The sequence below is a fragment of the Chlamydotis macqueenii genome, chromosome 4 (genome assembly GCF_036417535.1).
Source record: "Chlamydotis macqueenii isolate bChlMac1 chromosome 4, bChlMac1.mat, whole genome shotgun sequence".
Classification (NCBI taxonomy): Eukaryota; Metazoa; Chordata; class Aves; order Otidiformes; family Otididae; genus Chlamydotis; species Chlamydotis macqueenii.
The window spans coordinates 40,802,813-40,820,635 of NC_141559.1; the positions used below are offsets into that span (position 1 = coordinate 40,802,813).

The following is a 17,823-nucleotide window of genomic DNA, read 5'->3' on the forward strand; positions in this document are numbered from 1 at the left end:
TATGAAGAAAAAATAATTACTGCAAATAATAATTGTATACAATTCCTTGTGGGCTGATATGTACCTGAATATATAGGCGCTTTTTTTTTTCTTTAAAGTTTTCTTGTTTGGATAGCTAGATTCAGAGAAAACTGGATAAACCTGTAGAGCTAACACCACAAGTTTTGCAAAGCTGGCAGTACACTTAAACAATTTGAACCCCTATGATGTTGTTCCTTAACTAATCAAAGAGTTGCAATCAAACAGATTTCAGTGTCTGAGAGTTGTCTTTAATCAGAACAATTTTTGGTGGTGTGTATGTGACTACAGAAGCTGCTTTTTAAAACATTGTCTAGATTTCAGAACACTTATGTAAAATGAGCCTTGGAACAGAGGCTTTGCTGATGACAAAGTTCTGCCTTAGAAAACTTTAATTTGAATTGTATTTGCAACAGGTCACCCCCTTAGAAGACAAAAAGAACAGTTCACAGACCACTGTTCATAATGGAAGTCAGTGTGAAAGGTACCTAGAGCAAACAATCATTTTTTCAGCTTTCTGAATTGTTTCCAGGTCCAGACCAGCCCCATTCAGGTACCAGGTTTACAAAACATTCTGGAAATTGTCTCCATTACAGCCACTGTTTCAATAAAATTCAAGACCTAAATAAATCATGGAACTAAGTAAGCCATGGAAGGTTACAGCTGAAGACAAAACAAACAACCACTAATTAAAAAATATGGAATTTTTTTTCTGTATGGTTTTGGTTTGTTGGAGTTTTGCATTTGTTCTTAAAAAAATACAGTTTAGCAGAAAAAAAAAAATTGCAATAACTTTTTAATATGGCAATGCTTCCTCTGTAAATCTCAGACTAAAATTAGAAGAAAATCCAAATGAAATGAAACCTGAAGCATAATATTTTAAACCCAGAACCATTTTAGAGTAGGAAATGGAAAACACACACACAAGCCCAAACTTTCCTTTTATTGGAACCTAGAATTCCAGAAATAAAAGGACTTATAAAAGCTTTCTTCATGAGACTTGTAGTCAAACTTCAGCAGCATCAGAAGACATGACCAGTAGATTGTAATCATTGGCTAGAAATACAAACAGTAAGAAGGCTACTGAGATATGGAATCCTAAGCTTCAAATCCTTTATCAGTGAAAAGATCAGTTTTAAAATCAATACTGGGATTTGACGCATAGTCAATACACAGCAACTCGAGCTGGTGAAATATGGTTTTATCATCGTCTTTTCAGAAAAAAGCTTGACAATCATACTATGCAGCCAGTAGCCTTTATATAATCTTATCAGGAAAAACAGCCTGTAAAGAATTGGCATTATCCTACAGCATGCTAATAAAAGTAGAGCAAGGAATCTCATATTTTATTACTAGTAGCAGAGTAATGTTGTTTATTCACAGGAATATGAAAAAGAAACAAGAATCTAAAATTATTAGAACAAACGTAGCCTGTATTAGGTAACACTTGCCCTTTCTCTCACTGTCATGAAATCGTTTGTCGTAAGAATCACATGGCAGATCAAAATAATAACAGTTTCCAAATCAGAGTCAGAAGATTCTTCTTAATAAAGAAGATGTCTTCATTAAGAACTCAACTTTCTAAAGCATCTTTAAGAAAACGAAGCACACCACAGACTGACTTACAGCTATACCTTGGGAGCACTTCAACCATTATAGACAACAGCAATCTGTCACCACAAAATTAGAGAAAAACTTCACCAGGAAGCAGTAAGTGTCTTAGAAGTGTAGGCATAGGTGGATTTTCACGCAAACATAGCACAGAAGTCAAAACTGTAGTCGTGTCAAGTGAAGAAGAATAACCTCGCATGTCTTTTGAGAAATAACATTACAATATTGACAATATACAGAATGAAAGATTTTTTCATATATTGTATGTAACATCATATCCAATATGAGATTTACATTAAGACAAACTATGAGGGAAAAGCAATATTTGTCAAAGTACATCAGTAATCTGATTCGTATGCTAGAGCTCCCCCTCCCATTCTCCCACCTCCACATCTCTCATTGAATAAAAAATTATACCTCCTAAAAAGACTGCAATTACATTACTGTCTTTAGGCAGCTCTACTGGAAAACAAACATCCTTACACTTCATGTAACAAAATTCTACCTGTATGCTAGGTAATAAATGACCACATCTATTTAGTTGTTCAATTATAACTATGAAACTTCAAAAAGAGAATGTAAGAAAAATCAGCCACAAGACCACAAACATCTGCTATCTGTCTGAATAAGTATTTAATTTCCTGGAATTCTATGGCTTTTATTCCTTTCATCACATGCCTCAAGTCGCCCAGAGAAGAAATATCTGCTATTTTATTAGGACTGTTACAAGTGACAGTTTCATACATCAGGAGTTACTCTGATTTCACCTTTTGGTAACATGATCAAAGCCACTAACAAATTTAACTACACTAAGTATTGTGCCTCCCATCTTAAAAACACAAATTGCAATACATTGCTCGACTTAAGGTTGTAAGGCAATAAAGCAACATAAACAGACATGTAAAACCTTTGCCTTTTTTCAGGTTTTTTTTGCCTTTTTTCAATTACAGATATGTTTCAAGTATCAAATATCTCTGTATGTACTTCACAACTGTCATGAAATAATTTAATAGAAATGTGTAAGCACTACTTTCTTTGTAGCATACAAGAAAGTACATGCCTTTGAAAGTACTTCATCTATCATCGTATCTAGGTGAAGTTAAGTAAGTAACAAGAGAGATAGCATAAGTAAATGTAAAACAATTAATTCTCATCAAGAACATTCAGCTAACACCTCTTCCCTTAAAAAGCATGTCAATGTCTCCTAAACTATTTACAAGCGTCAAAGTAAATGTTAGCCATAACTCTAGTCTGGCATTTACAATAAATGTTAGCAGGTACTCTAACGTGGCATTTGAAATAACCATTAGGTTTCAGGCTCAATTCTGACTTGAAGAGAAGATCTGCTTACAAAAAAAAAAATGTGTGCTCTTCACAATTAATTGGCAAACAATAATTCTGAGCAACACATTCAAATTATTTTTAAAATGTATAAACTGTACAGAAAAACCACCTAATTCAAGCTTAATCCACCATAATCTCTCCTTAAATGTCAAAGTATTTCCCTGATAACATTTAAGGCCTCAAAAGTTTCAGATCTCTTGCTGCCTTTGAGATGGCAGATGATGAAAATACTATTGAAGAACAGATACGGGTTCAGTGTTTCTTTCACAGTCTAGAACTATGCAGTATGCAGAATTAAAGTTCATGCCAAAGTACGATAAACATTGGGTGAGGATCTGAGAAAAACATTTAAGCAGACAGATTCAAAACCTGATGTAGCAGCACTTATTTTTTTGTATTTGAAGATGAAAAAGAAGATTTCTCCTTGCATCTTATTACATTTCACAAAGGTCTCTGAAGGAAACTAATATTCATCATCACCTTTGTCAGAACAAAGTATATTAAGACTATAGAAAGGTAGTAGATATAAGTAGAAAAACCATTTGCCAGTAAGTTACAAGCAGTATTTTTCCTCTGCAAAGAATGAAAACTTTAAAATAAAGCAACAATAACATGGCAAATCCATTGCTTGTTAATAGTAGCTACAGAATACAAAATACTGTAACATCTTTAGGATACTGGGTTTTGGTCAATGGACATAAGACTCATCACTGTAACAAACAAGTGATATTAGCATATGAATGCATCCAAAAGCCTTATTTTAATTCCAAAGGCTTTTTTCCCCCCCTCTTATCTTTTCAGGAAAATTCTAGCAAGGTAACCATACCAAGATAGACTTGTGTCTGTCACTGCCTTGTTTATTCAAGTACATTGTATTGTCCGAGATGATTACACTCAGATAAACAGACCTCATTTTTTGCTTCTCATGGACAAGAGTTCACTATGTTAATCCTTTAAAAAACAGCATGTAAATTTTCCAGTACCACATTTTGAAAAACAATGGTTAAACTGAACAGGTATAGTATCTACAACACGAGGGAAAATACTTAGTTTGGCAGCAAGGGGTATCTTCTCTGCCATATCATGACATTTATTGTTGACTTATATAAATGTACTTCTACCACTCCAAGTATACAACATGCAAATTTATCTTTCCACACTAGTCACGTTAGTTTATGCTATGACCCTTGCAAACTCTAGGTTAGTGTTAGTTAGTATTTTTTACTAAGCTTTACTCAGTTGTCCTGTCCAATTTTCTCTACTATATAAAACTTCTTTCTGTACTTACCTCACCTGAGGATAATAATGCGTGCCTGTACACAAGACAATGTAGGCAGAGGCTTCTTTATGAACCTCACAGTGTATGTTCACAAATAAACAATAAAATTATCAGACAGAGCAAGCATTTCATCAACCATATTCTTCAGGAAACATATTTCTTTAGCCTTTTTTATCACAGTAGAGAAAATCAATCAGAAGTCCAGCGTAACTGTTTAAATATTACATAGATACAAAATGGGGGACATATATCAATACAGCACTGGTCTCAAGGCACTGAAGTCTATGTTTTCAAAAACTTAACAGATTTGGAGTTCTGATGACATAAGTTGCTTTTTATGTTACTGACTTCACATTGAACAACAGTACTACTAACAAACTCTTCTGTAAATAGACACTGAAGTTTTTTTCCCCATCACAGAAACACAATTACACATTTCACTGTATACTTATGATTTTTCTCAAATATTGAAGAAAGTTGAATTAACTACTGAATACTAAAAAAAGTCCATATCATGTTGTGAATGCATCCTACACTCTACACTTTGGCCTTCATTTCAGCTTTCATCAGCATTTCAGCTTTCATCTTTTCCAGTAGCACTAGTAAAAGACTAAGACAGACAACTTGCTCAATTAAATGTTTTTTTTTTTCCAAAACAAGTAGCATTAATGACTGTTAAGTCTTCCTAAAATCAGTGAAACCGACGAGTGGACGACTACACCTGTACATGGAAATATAGTGCAGAGCTGCTGCAACAGGTTATACAACACCTTAGCATTTTCGGTGCTTCATTATGGAAAAAAACCTGTATCATCTTTAGACTATATGCAAAGAAGCTCTGAAGTTAAATTTGATGCAAAATCCATAGTCATCTACAACTTCTACAAATTATTGAGGTAAATCACCCAAAAATTACAGGAATAGACTGCACAGAAGTTTTTGCTCCCACAAAGGACAGTGCATAGGAAGATTGCTTTAAAAACCTCCCTCTAGCCATCGTTATCATGCTGGTACTCTTAATACTGGTCAGATATCCATTATGGACACTTGTGGCCCATAACTAATACTGCACTTAGTAGTGTTCTTAAAAAACAGAACAATATTTGGCAATCATCTGTAAATGCGCATAGCCATTAAAACCTTCAGACAAAACATGTCTGAGTGACTATAATCACTGAAAAGTGATTATAACTTCTTTATTTAGCTCTTTCACATCAAAATGCCTTCTATTGGAAAGGCAGAAGAAGCAGCTACTTGCAGAAACAGTATCAGTGGATGTCACGAGCTCAGAAGACACTCAGCAACACAGACAGAAACACCGAGTGCAAGTAAGGAAGTTTTCTCTTGTGAGACCCATACTGTATAGAAATTGCAGGGACAGAAGACTGTCTACATAAGCTTGAGCAACCTCTGTCTGGACAATAAAAAGGCTTGTTCAGTACTCCCAAATTACATCCACAAACCAAACTTTAACAACTTACCTAAGCTGTAGATATTATGTGAAAAAGATTTGTCTTTACTACTTGATATATGATCTCTATCAATAGCATTAGGGAGTTTTTATGCTGTGTAAATCACAGCCAGAAGCCTTAAGGGATAGTGAATATTCGAGCAAGATTATTAGGTTCTGCCCAGCAGGAAGCAGTTCAGCAAATATACTTCAATAAGCAGCATGTGCTTTAAGTTTGGTTAAGAGATTTGTGGGTTGGGTTTTTTGTTTGATTGTAGTTGTTTTGTTGGGGTTTTTTTAATATTTGTTTTAGAAGAGAACTTTCATGAACTTAATTATCCTGGCCATTTGGTTCTTTTCTGCTACATAACTTTCAGAACTTTGAAGAAAAAAAATTTGGTTTCTGAGATAATAAAGTGTTGCTGAAATAATGCAACCCAGTCCTCACAGGAAAAAAACTTAGAAAAGCACGTGAGACTATTTTTATGATTCAGAAGCTCCACACTTCCCTCGTCCCCCCTTAATTTAGCTATCACACTTATCTGACCCCTATGTGAATGTTGCATGTATTCTTCAGTTAACTCCAATGATCAAGTTAAAACAACAATGCCAGAGAGCAATTTGAAGCTAGCTAATTGTGTACTTCTGCTTTCCACATCTCGAGTCTTAATACAAAGAACAGTTTCTACCTGAACCTTCATCTTTAACCAATGAATAAAAGACTAAAAACAAATCAAAGCAAACTTTTTCAATTTCAGAACACAAATCTCTAGACATTACAAACTCTGACTACAGTCCTACCAGTAAGCAACTGGAGAATACTTGCAGGGAAGGACACTGCTTATGCACAGCTGCTCAAATGAAAAACAGAATAATCACGTTCAGTGAACTTGTCAAAGCTAAATATTGAGAAAAAAAGCTATCTTTAAAAAAAGAAAAGAGCCTGCAAGCTTACTAATACTCTTCCACAATCACACAGACATGTTATGAGTACCAATCATCTGTTGAATTTAACCATTTCCTGAAAATTATGTGTCACAAAGCACAAAAAGAAAGATAAAACACTACTTCTTTAAGGGATGCAGTTTGTCACACAATCTCTTAGATAACACTTTAGAGACATCATGTTTGTTTTCCCAATAGTTCCTTATTTTCTGTACAGCAAGAGGGAACAGAAAAACACAGAGACAAGAAACGTCTGTAAAAAGCAGATGTCTATGTTATGAACATTTACTGCTACATCTATAAACGGACTACTTATGTTTTGGGATGGGAAGGGATGCTTTTTTTCTTGGTCTTGCACAATGCATGTTTAATCTCTACATAGCAAAAGAGATTCCTATAGGTAAAAACACCATCAAAATTGCACAGATTTTATTTTTTTTTTGTTCTAACCATTAATACAATATGAACATACAGTTTCTTCTTAACCGGACAACAACAGAATAGGTTATTTACTGATGGAACAACACTTTTGTATGTTTATGAATCAAAGAAAGATGCTCAAGGGATAAAAAACTAAACACTGATGCCTTTTAAGTGATAATAAAAGAGTAAATTACAGAGCTCATGCTTACATCTGCTATGAATAACATACGGATATTAGAAAGGCAGGCTGCAGCATGGTATTTAAAAAGAGATAGGAATCTTATTAAAACTACTTTTTTATCTAATCTATTATAAAGAAACTACTACTTGATAGCTTATAAGGAATGATTGTTTGTCGGTACTAACAGATTGCATGCGTTTGAAAATGTTAAAACCCCGCAAGGCAGTTTGCAACTTTTTTTTTTCTTCCAAATACACTCCTTTTTCCTGTGATGCTGAGATGCTATCACAGGAGATTGTTTCAGTGTGCTAAAGCACGCTGCACCCATGTGCACTGTTTAACGTTATGGCACATTGCATCCTGCTGAGCAGCCAAATCCACTGGCTACCAAAGGCAGAGTCGTCCTACCGTAGCAAATCGAAACCTTCCTCTTACCTCGACTTCCTTGCTCTTCTCTTTGTTTCTGCCCATTGAACTTCTCCCATTGCTGGCAGTCTCCCGCGCTGGGACTACAGAAATCTGTTGGAGGGGCATTTTTACAGTGCTGCAGGTTGCCAATACCTGTTTGGATGCCTTATATCTTCACTCCCCCAGAGTAGCCCACCTGAATAATTGTTCATATCCTTGCTTTGCCAAGCTCAGCTCTAAATAAAAAGGGGAAAATATTATTTGAGAAACTGTGCAGCATACACCAGGGTCTTCCATCAAAATAAAAAACAAACAAAGAAAAAAAGTAAAGCAAATTGCAAACACAAATGAGAAACAGCAAACAAAGAAGTAAGGCACAATAATCCAGAGAGTTTCACATGCTTCGAGTGATGGGTTACTGCAAGTCGTAACTCCTCTGCTGTGTCCCTGGAGCACCCCCTTGCCCCCCTATCCCCAAGAGCATTGTGGGAGACAATTCAATCTCTGTGTTACCTAATAACTGTCATGGAAACCAAGGCAACTGGGGTCTCGCAGGCCCTTATTAGCAATCGCTTCCCTCTAATGGCACAGGCTCCCACATTTGCAGCGGCTGCCACTTCTGCTTTTGTTTCCCATATGATTCCACAGGAGTCCACTAAGCACCCGGAGACACCGCCTCGTGCTGACAAGGTAAAGCAGCCTAAGGCTGAAAAGCTTAGTGCCCTATTTTGGAGCCAAAATCTCCTCCTTTAAAAGCACGGATAGCTTGCTGTGTCCTTCATGCGTCTACAGTAATCTGCTTAGGTCAAAGGATCTGCCTCGAAGTGAAGAGCAGCGGTGAGCGAATGAGGTGTACGAAGGAAGACAAGACTGGGAGGGATTGCAAATGTGCCTTTCTGAGGTTGATAGTAAAAAGTTAACCCTTTGCTGCGCTCGTCTTTTCCCGAGACATCACCAGAAGCAAGCTTAGCAGGACAAGCCAAAGGCAGACACACGTGTCTTTACAGCAGTCACATGCATTCCGAAAACGTCGTTTATGTGAGCTTCTCTCACACAACAGCTTCTGTTCTCTCAGTTACAAGAAGCAAAATGTCCAGGAAAACTGTTTCACCATCTCCCCTCCCCCTAAAATGCAAAACAATAGAACATCCCAGGTGCTGTATTTCAAAAATGGATATGAAAAAAGGACACTCTTAACACTTATACTTCTTGATAACTATTAAGAATGCAAGCAAAACTGATTTTGATTAAAAATAGTAAGGAAATAATTAGATAATAAGTCAAATTCTTAGCACTGTATAAATAACACAGGAATGAAAGCAGAAAAAAAAAAGAAAATAGAAAAAAGAAAAATAGAGAAAACACCAACAATGTTTTAAAATGTTGTCAATTTAAAAAAAAAAAGAAGTATTGCCCAGGCTTTGAAATAAATCATCTTTATTTCTAGCTGTATACAGCTGGACTTGGAATTCTAACAAGAAATAATGGCATTATATACAGTCTGGATTTTCTTACAAAGCCATGTGAGGAGGATTTAAAATACTGTTGATTCACTACTTCTTTAGTTACTATTTCTCAGCTCTGAGTTAACAGAGCTGACAAAAGACTAGTCAGAGATAAATCTGGATCTGGTTCACGCTGCCATCCCAGTTTTATATCACTGATTTAAAATAAGGTATATTGACACACTCTAATATAAGGGTTTAACAAATGCATTAACAAAGAATCATGATCTGTACTGCAAGTTTATAGATGCTGCAAGATACATGTGTGTATGTGTACACATTTTTTAATTTATATATATTTCATATATATCCATAATCATAAAATAGATTTACAAAAAAACAAAAATGAAGTCTATTGTCATTCACACAGTTCCTTTACATATATTTAGTTATATTTTACATGCTTATTTCATCTTTACTCTCTGATATTTCAAAATTAGTCTGAATGTAAGTTTAAACAGCTTCCATTGTACACAGGGAGATTTTTATGAATTTTGAATATAAATCAGAAAAAAAAAAAAAGACAAGCTCCTGCTTACCAAGAAAGCTGTAATATAAAAATTTACTCTAGCAGTATTCAAAGACACGAAATGTCATATATCAGACTGGTAAAGTTTAACTGTTAATCTTAAACTATACTATCATTTAAAGGAAATTCCCTATTAGTGTAACAGAAAGTTTTAAAGCTACAGGCAAACGCTTTTCCTTCCTCTGAGGAACAACCAGATTAAGAATCCCTAAACGTGGCTCTGCTTTGTCATCATAATCACTCACATCTTTGATAAAAACACTAACAGAAAAATAGCGGTTTTGAGGTATTAAAATTGAGCTTTCCTGTAGTCTGTGCTTTCATGTCTAGTCAAGCTTAAAAAAGTCAACCTGCCTTTTGATACTGTGCCAATAATTCTGCATTTTAAACCACCTGAACTTGAGATTCAAGTCAGAGATTTCTAGGTTAACCAGTAATCTCTTTAATCCCATCTATGTCTGTCTTAGTTAGCCAGAATAAAGATCTTAAATGGGGTGATGTGCTTGGTTCTTTTTAAAATCATGAAGTCTTGTGGCCCTTCCCCCCCCAACCCTCAGTGAATCTACATCATGAAAAACTACACTACAACAACAACAACAACAACAACAACAACAAAAGCAGTCCAAGTAAGGGTTAGACTTTACCGTTAAGTAAATTCATGCTCACATTCTACTTAATTGTTTCACTAATTACATTTCTTCACCATGCGGAGACTTCAAATCAACGTGCGATTGCCCCCACTGTGCATATGCTGAACGTGGCTCTTCCCAGCCTGAGTGCTAAAACTAGTCACAAAACAACCAAGCCAAACAACATGGAAAGCACCACTGCTTCGTGGTAAGAAAGCTGTTGTAAGATATGGAACACATCCAAAAGTACATCGTAAAAGCTAGTTGCAGAGGTGGGGCTGGGATCATTTCTCTGTCCCACACCTAAGTTTAGTGTTCCCTCTTTGCTTTTTCAATTTTACTATACAGAATTATAAAATGTAAAGCTTTTGCATAGGTGTTAATACACCTGTGATCTCAGCAGTACAACATCAGAGCACATCTTGCAGAAACAACAGAACTATTAAGTTCAATTTACAACCTGTTTTTAACACCCAGAGTCCCAAACTACTTCAAAGTTGTAAAAAAAAAAAAAAAAAAGTTATTTTATATATATATATACACACACACAAATCCCTTTGTTAGAAAATACGGTAACTTCCACTCATTCCTCATGGTGATCAGCCTGGGATACTTTATTTAAACAATACTAATTTTGGCAAATGTATCAGCCAAAGAGTCACCATTTCGGTGCCATGCCTCTCACCCAGAGGACAGCGTGACAGCTGCTCGGTGAAGTATGGAGTTGCTGTGCAAAGCAGCCAGATGGGATTTCAGCCTCTAGGGGATGACAATAACAGAAGACAATTGGTGACCTGGAGCAGGTGAGAATGACATGTCAGAGAAGAGAGCTATGTGTTGAGTGGGCCATTAGTTACAGATTTAAGTTACAAAAGCAGTTCCTGAAGCAAGTAACCACAGCTGAGAGAAGTTCTCCCCTTTTTTGCTTGCTTTAAAACCCTACTAATATCAATTTAGAGAAGCCAAGTGATCCAACTTAATTTTTAGTCACCAAACACTCTACTCTCAGTATGTACTTTACGAACAGCACCAGTCAGATCTTGGTGACCATGAAGGAAATCAAGACAAAAGGAACCATCTTCCTGGTGTTTCACAATGCAGATCTGCTCCCTACCTGTGGGCTACACCTTATGTTTCTGCTCTACTCTAGCCTGCAACACATGCAACCTCTTTGTCTGTTCCCTTCACCCATGGCTCAGAGGGTAGTATGTCCTCTCTCACACTCAGGACAGATACATTTGCTGTGCAAACCATCCCTGGAAGCATTTCCGTAAGAATCAAACAAAAAGAGATCAAAATTCTAACCCTACATACACACACAATCTTTTTACTTTAATTTAATAAGGAGCACATTATCTTCTCACCACACCCATTTACACAAGCCTACTGCAATGAAGTAAGAAGAGAATCTGATCAGCTATGGTTCATGGTCCAACCATGGTGATGTAAGCATCAGTGAGAGAATGAAAAACAGAAATACAACCCCTTTTGTAACACAATTACAAGGAAACACTGTACTACTACTGCCAGTTTACTGGCAGCTTATATATAATCACTCTGCCGTGCTGCCATCACTTACAGAATCCCAAATTTTTGCAAGATTCTTGGATTGAAGAAAACATAATAAGTTTATCTGCATAAATAACATTTTTCTTTTATCAGGAACAGGTAATACTTTTTTACTCAGCATAAAATCACCTTTGGGTAAGATATACTGTAGCCATTATATGACCTTTAGGCCAAAAGCTATATTGAATTTGAAATAAAAAATTGTAGACATAAAATGCTTAGAAGTTCGTAGTTTGGACTCCACATTATTTGTCAAAAAGATACATTGGCTATGAATGCACAATGTACAAAAAGGTACAGCCCTATAGCCTACAGTCCAGAGATGTAGGAACGAGTTTCACTGTCCTCAAACGCAATACAGAAAAGTTACATACACTGTGTATACTCTGCTCCCTTTACTGTCTAACTGGGGAGATTTTACACCCCCATAAATGTTCTCAGACCTATTAACATGCTTCCTATATACTACAAACATCTTACCTCACCTCTAGTCTATACCTCCAGTGTCCTCAAGAGTCACTTTTATATACCATCTTCAGCATCCACATTACCTTCATTTCCTTAATAAGAAATTGATGAATAAGTATAACTCTATCACCTCATTTGTTCTCATCACAATTTTATTTAAGAACACAACAAAACAACGTGGTTTTATTAAAAAAAAAAAAAGTGGTTTGGACTCCATATTATTTGTCAAAAACAACATGGATTTATGAAAAAAGGTTGGACTGGATAATATTCCACTACTGCACGCAGATGCACTTCAGTCCTAGATATATACCTGTATAACGTACAAAGCCATATGTAATCCAAAATATCTGCAAAGGATCCACTCCTTTCCCCACTCCTTTCCCACAAGTGCTTCAAAGCAATTGAGCTTCTCACCTCTGACCTGCACTGATGACAATATTCCAAAGGGGTAAAGCATGTAACAACTGCAAACAGTAGTAAGAAGGGGTATTGTCAGGAGTCAGATTTCAAAAGAATTTATACATAATTCCTAAAGAAAAGAATCCTGCTTACAATTTTAAATCTCTTGGGCTACCAAAATTCTATCAGTGCACTGATAAAAATTAAGGTTATATACCAGTATGTATTCAGAGGCCTTTATTCATTTACACACACACAACTATATATATATATATAAACTTCCAATAACACCCTTTAAACACAAGTTTTCCCTTTTCTGCAGGTATTTCAGAATAAAGCAATCTCCACACAGGCAATCAGTATAAAATTCATTATGTTATACTATGAAGTAAAAGTCAGAAAGGAGCCCACTTTCACCCACAAATAATTAATGTAGATTTTTTTTCCCCTTAAAATAGCAGTTACTCTCTTACATTAAGTTTTGAGAGGGGAAAAAAATAAAAGAAAACACAAATGTCACCTATATCAGCAAATTTAATGCAGGGTCTCTGTTGTGACTTTCAGCCTGTCTGACATTCACATCTTAGGCACAGCGAAGCAAGTCTGATCACTACAGAAGCTGTGGACGTGGATACCAGTGCTTGATAGTGATCAACTGGGATGAAGTACAGTCACTTTAACTAGCAGAAGCTTCTAACACCTGAATTAAAAATGCAGCTAGCAGTGTCTGATGCAGACCAAACAAGAGTGATGTAAATCAAATGCTTGGGTTTCACAGCATCCTCGAGTTACGTGACACTAGAACCAAACAAAATTTTTAGATAAATAAAAAATTCCTTCAGATCATCTGCCCTCCCTCACAGCTTAAAAAAAAATAAATAAAGAAGTTTAAACCTACTGCAGTACAAAGTTAGTCATGGAATTAGGGCAAATAGGAAAGATATCGTTAGCCAAATATAAATATTTCAAAGCAGCATGGAAGAGTTCCCAGATGTCTTCTCCTCTGAATGGAAAAACCTGTTGTTCTCCGCTTTCTGGACCAGTATGTCTCAAACGCTGTTCTGCACTGTGGGCTGTTATCAGATGGAGGAGCCTCATGCAAGAGTTTTAAGCAGAATTCTTGTGCAAGTAAGTCTTCATCAGAAGCAAAATTTAAAAGTTGTTTAAAAGTGGTGAATAGAATTTGCCTTCTTCACAAATTAGAAGGAATGGCTATGAGGTGACATATTAGAAGTTACTGTTTAACTGCTATACAACCTTGATACAGATGTGAATGTAGCCATCATGTTATTAGATCCTCAGGGGGGTTTTGGTAGCTTTCCTCTCTGCCTACCTTTAGCTTCATAATTGAATGAAGTGCTGAGAAGCACCATGCAATGTAACACGAATATAGCTGTATTACAGGTATTAAGGAAGTAATCAACTAAAAATTTCAGCCTAATGCATTTGGATTTTTTTTTCTGTGCTGCCATTCATTACACATCATTTAATCAGCAGCATTACTAAGCATAGGTCATCTTTTTCCTCCATGGAGAGGCTAAAAGAGAAGTCAGTGCAAGTGTGGAAGAACCTATTTGCCACTTGCATGGTCTGTGCAGATACTCTGCCCAAACATTTTCAGAACACCTGAAAATCCAAGGTCATGGAAGGGTACAAATCAAAAAGCAAGTTAATAAATTAAAAACTAATAGCTGAGGCTGAATTAAAGCATGCCTGGTGCATCAAATAAAAGTTTACCCAGCTGAAATTTAGATTTGATGAAAGTGAGATATGAAATGACAGAACAGTGGTAAATGGGATAAAATGTGGCCTCTGGCTGTTAAAACCAATTAACTTCATTATCTCCATCAAAATGCAGCAAGCAGGGAATCCACCTGCTTAGTTTTAGATTAAATTCTGCGAACTTGAATCCAGCAATATTAAAGAGTTCTAGCGTTATTCATAAGAATGGACTCAATTTCTTGGCCAATGTTCAAAGCTATCAGTCAACGCAGAGGAGGGCCAGAGCACAATGCAGGAAGACCTGGACAGTCTTCTGGATGAGAGCATTAGAAACAGGATGAAGTTCAGTAGTAGAAGCAGCACAGTTATGGCACTGGTAGAAAAGGAACAAAAAGTTGGGTAGCAGCCAGGAGCACAGACTGATAAGAAGGATCAACATATTTCTTAATCAAAGGATGACTGGAAAATACTAATTATCATCAGCTGCAAAAATGTAAATATAGTCCCAGGATGCACCAAACAAGCTATTTCCAATTCTTCTTAGTCCTGAACAAACTACACAGGTTATTTCCTCAAAAATTAGACTTTTCACTTCTCAAAGTTCTGATCACTAACATTAAGCAGATGCCAAATTCAGACACAGTGGGAAGCTTCTAAAAAACCTGCTCAACAGGAAATTATTACTTGCTAACCCACCTGCTTCTGATACTGGCTACATATAACTAGACTGGCAGACCAAGTTCATTTGTTTGTTTGTTTTTAACGTAGATATTCAGGTGCACAGTATATTGGAGATTACAGTATGAACTGCACTCCTCAAACATTATTTGACAAAGAATGAAGACAGATGCACAATTTGTGATAAAAAATAAAATCTTACACCAGGTCCATCTGTGTGAATACTGAAAGTTTACTTTTAGAGATTTTCCATGTTTGCTAAGCATTATTTGCTTTATGAATCTCAGCTGCTAGAATGTTTAAGGGACATGAAAAAATGCAAGATATTAATTAAAAAATGCAAATGAATATTCATTAAAAAAACCTTTTTATAATGTATTTATTCTCAACTTCCTACAGGTGTCTACTGCTTATTATACTGTTTTTTCCCTTTATTCTACCTCTCTATCTTACAAGCTTAAAATACTGCTATTTCCCTCCTGTTCTCATCTGCTGTGAACCCTTCCTCCTCCTTTCCTTCTGAAACAACTTGTCAGATTTTCATCTTTGGCTAAATATTCATAACCCAAGAATTACAATATCTCTAATTTTTAATATTCTATTCTGTAATCAGCTTTATTGAAAATAGCTTAATAAAAGAAATCTATATTGAACCAAGTTTTTAACCTTGTGTCCAGTCTGTGTGGTTTTTGGCTTTGAAATTTCTCCCACTACTTCAGAGAGAGGATGGTTCTACCAGTATGATAAGGATTCCATTAAAACCCAACAGGATGGAGTTTGAAAGGATCAGCAGAAATTAACGTTACAGAGGTAGCAAAATCACTTTAAACTTGCTTGTGGTTTTGACCCGCAAAGTCTTTTGGCCTCAGAATTTGAAGAAGACTATACATAAGTGAGATGTATTATGCTTTTCTTTAATGCTATGAAACAGCTTAAATGAATTCTGATCTAAGATTAATTTTAACTCAAATTGTAGTTCAGCTAGAGGATTAAGCCATTTTAAAAACACAGACTTCACATTCTTGAATAATTGTCTTTAATATCCAAATATTTAGTAAGTTTAAGAGTAAGCACTATTATAAGTGGGTGCCACTTTTAAATTACTGCCATCCCACCTATTGTGTGGGTTATATTTAGAAGGAAGTAATTCAGGTTTATTTGCTTACTTTGTGACTCAGTACATCTTTATTTATTTTACTAACAAATTGAAATCACTGTGAATTTAAATGCGGGTTTTTCATTCTGTAAGAAAATTATTGATGTTTTTCAATTAAAAAGTAAGCCCAGAAGGAACTGACGCCTGCCAGATACCTGGGGTCAGCAGCTTTGTTCGCTTGAGTAAACAGATGCTGAAGTAAAGCAAAGAACAGCACTTCAATGTTAATGAGCCACCAGAGGGAGCTCATCCAGCCTTCGGAGTGCAATAGAACTACATTTACACTGGCAAAAAGTTCACTAGCATTTTTACGGGGGTCACTGACCGAGTTCAAAACAAAGCACATTCCTTGGCTGAAACTCCACATGCCCAAGAAGCTTAATGAAATCAGAAAAGGTTGTTTCTTTAACAAACATGGAATACATTTCTGATTAAATAAAAATAATTAAGTTTTAAAATGTGTGATAAAGTATTCTCCTACACATACACACAGACATAAGCCTTTTCTTCCTCATCCCTCTTCATTTTCTCCAGATAAAGAGAATTCCAAAGTGTTATTAAACTACAAGACAAAGAAATATGAGATTAAGTTTATGATTCCACCTAAAAGCTGTGGAAGTATACCAAAAGCAGAGCCACATAACTATTTAAAAAGATGCTAATTTTTAATCATATATAATTTGTTGTTATGATGCTTACCCAATTCTGTAATTAGTTACTACACTTAGATGGACATTGCCAAACTAATTTTGAGTTTACTATCACAATACAGCTCTTTCATTTTAAATTGTAGTGGATCCAGATTCAGAAAACAAACCCCTCCTGTTCCTGTTCTGAAGGATCTGATTGTTACTATCAAACCTGTGATCATTTTTTGAAAAGGAGTACTAAAATTAGAATTACTCAGGTTTTTACACAGTGCTTCTGATTAAGAAATCAAGAGTTTTGCAGGGGTTTGCTTTGTTTATTAATTTTCCATGGAACTAGACGTCCAGCAGTGGTAATTCAGATGGGTGGCTGGCAGGAAAAGGAGAATGATAAAGTTATTTCCTAAAGGAAAAGCACCTTTCAACATAAACCTCCAGACAAATCATTGCAAGTCTATGTCTATCTGCAGATTATGTACCTTAAACATTCATTCTCAATTAACACAACTCTACCACAGGTTTAAGTCACATATTTCTTTGTGTTACCTATTATCATCTTTCTAAACATTGCAAGATGAATTTGATTACACTTTTATCTTACCTCTGTGTAGATGCTTTGTTTTAGAAGATAAGATTAAACATATTGTGCTATTACATTTATCTGTTCTTCCAAGTTTAAATAAAAAAAAAACCAACCTGAATTCTCTTCAATGCCACATAAAAGTAGTAAGTTTTATAGGGAACTCCTGTCCAATGTGAGGATACTATGAAAAGTACTTTGCTTTATAATCACACCAATACTTAAACACTGGAAGAAAATCCAACCTGAGAAGACCTAATATCAGCTAAAATTCCTTTA

General features: G+C 35.7%; 1 protein-coding gene across 2 annotated transcripts in view; it reads right to left on the reverse strand.

Moving 5' to 3' along the window:
- MARCHF1 (membrane associated ring-CH-type finger 1) overlaps positions 1–17,823 on the reverse strand; it is a 249,725-nt gene that overhangs the window by 130,995 nt on the left and 100,907 nt on the right. Inside the window, exon 4 of one of the 2 annotated variants that reach the window (XM_086746884.1) lies at positions 7,687–7,895. The exons of the other annotated variant lie outside the window; for it this stretch is intronic. The gene's annotated coding sequence lies outside the window, so the exon portion shown is untranslated. The remainder of the gene's footprint in view (positions 1–7,686; positions 7,896–17,823) is intronic. 2 annotated transcript variants of the gene reach the window in all.